Source organism: Athene cunicularia (genome assembly GCF_003259725.1).
Source record: "Athene cunicularia isolate RWA chromosome 4 unlocalized genomic scaffold, athCun1 chr4_part3, whole genome shotgun sequence".
Taxonomy (NCBI): Eukaryota; Metazoa; Chordata; class Aves; order Strigiformes; family Strigidae; genus Athene; species Athene cunicularia.
The window spans coordinates 13,176,034-13,181,816 of NW_020799100.1; the positions used below are offsets into that span (position 1 = coordinate 13,176,034).

At 51.2% G+C, this 5,783-nt stretch overlaps 1 protein-coding gene across 1 annotated transcript in view; it reads right to left on the reverse strand.

Moving 5' to 3' along the window:
- Positions 1-5,783, reverse strand: part of LOC113480178 (disks large homolog 3-like) — a 49,883-nt gene that overhangs the window by 13,465 nt on the left and 30,635 nt on the right. The gene's annotated exons all lie outside the window — the stretch shown is intronic.

Consider the following 5,783-nt stretch of genomic DNA (forward strand, 5'->3'; position numbering starts at 1 on the left):
GTCCAGCGCCGAAACCTCCTGAAGGCGCCGTGTCCCGTCCCGTCCCCCCGCGGGCCGCAGCGCAGCCCCCGCCCCCGGGAGCCAGCCCGGGAAAAGCGGAGCGGCAAGAAGTGGGAAATTCAAGATTAATGACAAGGCGCGACGTTCCTCGGCGGCAAGCGCCAGCAAAGGGGCGCAAAGCCTGGGAAGGTCAGGGGTGAGCCGGGATTCGCAGCATCATCCCAAAGCTCGTGTGGAGAACAACAGCCAGAGCGAGAGAGGAAACGCTGAGAGACCCGAGCTACAAGGGGAGGTGAACCCTCTGCCTCGGGGCATCAGAAACATCAGTCGGGAGCAAGCAAGTCCAGGTGTGGGCTAGTGCAGCAATGAACATGAACCGCTGTCTGGCCAGTAACGCGGGGGCTTGGATTAGCCCAGCCCAACGGCCTCCGTAAGTCTCTGATATTTTTGCAGGAGCAGGCTCCCTCCTCATCGCCCTCCTCCGGGTTTGTACACCCACAGCAGAGACCAACCTCCTCACATAACCCAGCGTGGCAGCCTCCACCGTCTTCTGTTTTAGTTGATTGTCTTTCTGGACTTTCCAATCTCTTCATTTCATAGGTGGGAGAGTTAGAGGTCAACTGGATTGTGGTTTAAATCTTGCCCTGAAAGATTCTGCTCTTATATGGATGGAGCAGGAGGTAGTTAATTTGATTTACTCAAATGCTTTCTGATCTTTCCTGCAGCTGTAACTATTGGTTACAAAACCATAGTTTTTATGGCAATTAATTCTCCGGCTCAGGCAAATATGACCACTTCCAAGCACTCCTGCCAAACCCCTCCCACACACATAAGAGAATTGCAATTTTCAGGTCCAATGTCTTGGGATCTCCATGGCCCAGAAGCAATGTTAAACTGGGAATATCCCCTCTCTGGCACTACACAGTCCTTGTATTTAATCCAGATAATTTGTGAGATAGCATATATTAAACCTGGCACTGGCTTTTATTAGTCCCCAGTGCAATTCTAGGAAGGGATTCCACATTTCAAGGCAAAAAAGAAGCACTTCTACTGCCAGCAATTAACAAACGATGGATGTTTGAACCTTGATGTGCCAGAGGCCAGCTCTTATTAGATGAGTTTCCAGGAAGGACGCAGAAGAGCCAGCCTAAGTGAATGTAGCCCATCACGTGCCCCATGATTTATGACATGAATTCAACTCCACAGATGATGCTTTGGATCCTTCCCAGGGAGAAGTGCTCTGTATGATAATGTTATAGAGGCTTTCGCAGGTCCAGGCTGAGTCCTCCACTGAGCCCCACTGCAGTCTCTTTGTTGAATTACTAATAGCCCACAAATCATACATCACATTGCCTCACTCACACAGTGGTGAGCCCTAAGGACAGATTTTGTCTAGCCTGCTCACTGCACACTGAGCATCTTTCGCAGCCATTCCACACTAGTGATTTTTACATCTCAAAATACTGCTAGGAGCACAATTTCCCACTCAGGCTCCAGATGGGACCCTGGAGATGCCGAATGCGAGTGGCTGCTTAAAATAAAGTCACACATGGTCAGGAGAAATTCAGACCAGGAAATTCCCTCTTGCCTCCTGTGGCCAGCTATTCCAGCTACTACAAGAAAGGTGTTTGGACATTAGCTCTGACTTCCACTTCCAAATATTCTAACATTCACACCTTGCCTGTTCTACTGCAGAGACAAGACCCAAGACTCAGAAATAAGCAGAGGGACCGAACATGAAAAGCCTCTGCCTTCCTCCATCAGGCAGGCACATGTACCCAGCCCTCTGCTAGCCAGGGGAGGAGAGAGAACGTTGTCATTTTTGCTGGGCAGCAGGAATGTGCTGGTGAATTAACCATGCCCTCAATTCTATAGGGAGCAGTAAGTAATTTATGCCCTAAGGAGCAGGGGGTTGCTGCATGCAGGGAGGAGAGGGAACAGGGCTGTGCATTCAGGTCACATTCAATGGGGGCTGTCAGATCTCTTCCATCTACGCTGCTTCATCACACTATTACTATTTACCATCTCCTGTTTGTGCTTGGGGGGTTTACAAATGAAAAGAGAAAAGGTCCAAGCCTGATAGTGCTCACCCCACAGCAGCAGGACCACTAAAGCCCAGCAGAGCTGGAGATGCCCCAAACTCCTTCCATCAAGCAGAGGTGCAAGGGGCTACACAGATCCTTGGGCTCAGGGCCTGGAGGCTGCGGGGAAGGTGGGACTCAAGGAGGACCTTGAGGAGCAAGGGCAGGGAGTCACTGCACAGAGACATTGATCTAAGTGCAAAGTCAGTGAGGCAGAGGACAGCTGTTGGGAAAATCTAGACAGCAATGAGAGTCAAAGGGAATAGTGGTGAAGGGGGATCAGGTTTGAAGGTCAGGATTCAAGAGTTCTTTGGTCTCATGGGTGCTGAAAGAAGCAGAGCCTCGCATTCACATGTGTCAAGGCACTAGCACTCAAGCACCACACGACGTCCCAGCGGGAGCCCCAGCCCAGGTGCTAATGGAAGGAGCCACAACCTGCCCTGTGTGGCCCCCAGTGAGGGGCTGGCTCCCTGCAGACACCCCGAGAGAGCCTAGACCTTGTCCGGGGTCAGCTGCTTCCATGGCTAAGGCAGGAGGTACATCTGCCTGAGAGCCCACAGCCCCCCCAGGCTGGAGCAATTCCACTGCAGCATGTGCAGGGAGCAGCAAGACAGCCAGAGCTCGGACATACCCCAGGCTCCAGATGCAGCCTTTCAGAAACATCTTTAGGTATCACCTCTGGGCAGTCATCTGAGAGGCACCACTTCTGTTTGGGCTGTATTTCTAATGGGTGACGGGCCCTTGCAGCCCAGGGGCACTAACACAGTCATCTGGGGGCAGTCAAGACCCAAACATCTATCTATAGGTATCACCCTTCATCTCTGTTTCTATTGCTGTCACCTGCTGGGACAAAGGTAGAAATTGCAAAACATGATGATTTTCTAAAACTTCCAAATAAAATAAAAGCTGCAGTTAAATGCAAAAAGAGAAGGTTCATTAGCTTGCTTCTGAAGGCCAACCCTGCCCTGTGGCATTTCCCCAAAGACTGCTCTCAGGGCTGGCACACAGGAGCAAGTGGGGAGATTCTGAACTGGAAGTTCAAGATGTTCTCTCCAGAGCTGAAATCTCAAAGCTTTGCAACAGCTTCACATCCTCCACAGAGCCAGCACGGGGGCCAGCCCACAGAGGTCAGGAATTGTGTACCTCCTCCAGACAAAATAAATGCGCTGCGGATGTCCCAGGCCAACAGCAGCAGGACTGTACCCACTTATAAACCCATTTCCATCTTAACCAGCAACAGGACTCAAACAGGAGCCTCCAGAGCTGAAAAATACCAGGCCTAACGCACAGAGCTGGTGCCTGGAGGAGGCCAGTGTGCCCCATGTGTCACACATTGAGAGATACACAGGACAGGGTGACTGTGACGCTGGGCTAGTGCATGAGAAGCAAAGTACGAACTTAACTCCTTTATTTCTGCAACTTTCTTGTATTGAATCAGAGTGAAAAGTAAATCTGTCTTTTAATATCATTTGCTTTATACCATCTGAGGTAGAACAGTAACACTCAAAAGGAGATGGCTCTGGACGTCAGTGAAATTCAGTCTTTACATCCTTTTAAAAGCTCTCAGGGGCAAAGGCCAAGCAGGGAGATGCCCAACAGAAGCATCTAAATAGGGTGGACACGCTGGGCTGCTTGTAGTCCGGCTCCATCTGCTTTTGTTTGTTTTTCCTTTTTTAAGGGTGTTAAACCATGGAGAAAGCTGTGCATTTATAGTTATGAAAGCAGCTGCTCTGTGGCAGGACCCCAGCTAGCTGTGAAGATGCAGGTACCGGCTCAGGGATGCCGAGGAGCAGTGTGATGCCACCACGGCAGCGGGGTCAGCTGCGGGATGCCCGGGCACCGACAGGTTCCTGCTGCTGGGGGGAGCGGGTTCGCACCAAGCTAATGAATTAATTTCACAGGAGTAAGCCCAGGTCCTGCCGGCACAGCACACATAGCAAGCCCACGCTCACCACCACTCACCCTGATAAACACCGACACGCTCATCTGCTTCGCGCCAGACTTCCCTGCCCTTCGCACAGACGCTGCTTTTCCCAGTGCTGGGGCTGCCTCCTGCACCAATCCAGAGCCCAACACTTAGCTGCCAAAAACATCACCTCCCAAAGTACCTGAGATGACACAACTCCTCCACAGCAAACTGTGGGTACTTCTGAAGTTGAAGCAGTACAGAAACCTGCTCCTGAGGCTCCCTGTGCCTGAGGTGAGGGAGGGGATGAGCCTGGAGGTGCTGGCACCACCACTCTAGGCTGCTCTAACTCCCTCCCTGCTACCTGCATGCCTACAGACCCCCTCAGCTTTCACCATGCTCAGGAAAGTCACCTCACAGATGTCATGTTAAGAAATGATGCACAGCACATACCAGACCTTGTTCCCAGCTGGTCCACGAGATGTAGGGCTTTTCCTGCATCTCAATGAATGATCAAATCCATCATCCATGCTTTGGCCCTCCTAGCCCTTCTCAAGGGGAGAAGTACCACACTGCTGCCAGAGGCCAGTCCCCCTCTCACAGGGGGGGTCCCTGTGCTCACCTCTTTTTGCCTTCACAAACTCTTTACACAGTGGCCAGAACTGAGGGTGCTTGGGAGCATCAGAGGGCTGGAGAGCCCTGAGGGAGAGTTGCATCCCTCAGGGCTCCCGTGGGGTGGGACAAGGAAAGGGATCAAAAGAAAATGGAGGCTGGAAACATCTGGAGGCTGAAGAATTTCATGTCCAGAGGTGAGTCTCCCTTCTTTTTAACCAGGCTGGACAAAATAACTCTTTCTGCACTTTTTCTCACTCTTTGCAAGAGCAACCTGTTGCCTGACAGTGTCTGGGCAGGGGGAGGCATACACCACCCAACAGTGTGCCTGCACGAAGGGGAGCAACAGGCTGAGCCTGACCCCACGCCCTCCTGCACAGCTCAAAATCTGGCATAAACAATGCTGGAAATGATGCCAGGGTCGACTATGGAGCTTGCGGGTGCCCAGACACCCCTGTGTCAGTCCTGGCTAGCCAGGCACCAGCTGCTGCCCTTGCCCTCACACTTTGCTCCCAGCCAGAACGGTGGCCCACAGGCAAGAGCAGCCCTCCAGGCTTCCTCTGGGAGATACCGGAGCTGGACCGTTTTGGTGGCGTGAGCAGGCTCTGGGGTCATGGCAGCAGAGCCCCTGCCCCACAGCTGCACCTCGGCTCCAGCTCAAAGCGCCGTGGCCATCCGGAAACAGGGAACACAGGACTTGAAAGGTCCCTGGTCACAAGGATCTTTGGCAAAGCTGCTGAAGTGCCCAAAGTGTAACACGAACACAAGCAGCTACTGTGGGTTTAATCTTTGTTTTGGTTCCTTTTTTTTTTTTTTAAAGAGTAAGCTTAAATAGGGACTGGAAAAGCCTTCACTCAGCGGGGAAGGAAGAAAGCTTCCCCAAACAGAAGCTCTGTGGAGCCTAAGTTTCCATTTAGAAACCATTAAGGCCAGCGTGTTCATACTTGAAAGTTAGACATCCTGTTCCAGGCTCAGCCCGCTAAAATAAGTGACCCAATTTGCAGAGGTGCTGGGATCCAATAGCTTCCCTCTGACCTGGCGATACCAAATAAAATTGACTCAATTCCTTTTTTCACAAGAAGAGTTATTATCATCTAAAAGATTCACGTGCTTTTTTCCTCCCTCTCAAATAAATAGATATGTACAGGGACCAAAAAAAAAAAAAAAAAAAAAAAAAAAAAAAA